Genomic DNA, 1,236 nt, shown 5'->3' with positions numbered 1-1,236 from the left:
CGCTATTGGTCTTGATCAGAAGATGGTAAAGAACACCCTCGCCAACAACAAGGTCACCTCCAACCTCACGGCTGTTATCAAGGAGGTACTCTTGATTGGATGATTTCTTATTTTTTCATTTTCAATACATTGATTGACTAGTTGTTTTGGTTGGATTTGTGGTTTTTCTTGTTGTTTTTGGTTGAAAGTTGTTTTATTCATTTGTCTTTCTTGGTCTACAGGCTAGTGTTACTAATGGTTGCAGCAAGGCTGTGGGCAATTTGCTTTACAGGGTATTTATATACTTTTGATGGTGCATTTGCAGTGATCAATAGGTTAAGATTTTTAAACAATGGTAATTTTTTTGTTTAATCTTCTGAAATAGGTTGCAACTGAATACCCCAATAGTGCGGCATCCGCTCATCGGCCTACTTTACTTGAGTATGTTGTTTCATCTAAGGTAAATTTCTCATCTGTAATGTGTCAGCATTTTGTATCCGTTTGTTTTCAACATGTTATTATCTTTTTGAAAGGTTAAGTAGCTGTTTGGTTGGTTGGTTGTTGATAACACTGGCAATGTTTAATTTTGTTCTCTTTGCCTCCTGAACACATTCAATCAGATTAAAAAGGCTGCACAGTTAGATGGATCTTTTTCATTTCTCGTCAAAGTTGGCGCTGCAAGTTTTGACTTGAAAGAATTTGAAGAAGCTTGTGGTGTAGGTAAGCATACTAGGAAAATTCATACTCATGCTTTCATTAATTGTGTATGAGGCAATGAATTCTAGTTGCTCTAACAAACCCATGCTCAAGTTGTTTGACGAGTGTTGCTTTTTAGTGTAAATGATACATGCCTATTTGTGTAGACTGAGAATTAAAAATGAAAAAAATCAATAAATGTTCTAAATTCCATAAGTTGGTGGATATTAATAGTTGTTTAACACATTTAAGAAATGATGCATTTGAAAGTGCAATATTTCCTTTAAATTTGGTAACATATCCACTTGGTCTCAAGCAGATGTGCTTGGTATATTCATAAAAGTCCATGAATGATGTGTAAGAAAAACTCCATTTGAAATTGTAATATTTCCTTTAAATCTGGTGACATATCCACTTGGTCTCAAGTAGATGTGCTTGGTATATTCATATAAGTCCATGAATGACGTATATGTTGTATAAATATATGCACACACAACATAAACATTCCATTGTCCCTCTGTTAGAAATTTTAGAACTTTTCATCTTCAGCTTGTATTGTTG

Source organism: Dioscorea cayenensis, chromosome 10 (genome assembly GCF_009730915.1).
Source record: "Dioscorea cayenensis subsp. rotundata cultivar TDr96_F1 chromosome 10, TDr96_F1_v2_PseudoChromosome.rev07_lg8_w22 25.fasta, whole genome shotgun sequence".
Classification (NCBI taxonomy): Eukaryota; Viridiplantae; Streptophyta; class Magnoliopsida; order Dioscoreales; family Dioscoreaceae; genus Dioscorea; species Dioscorea cayenensis.
The sequence above is the reverse complement of the archived record's forward strand: the minus strand, read 5'-3'. Positions refer to the sequence as shown.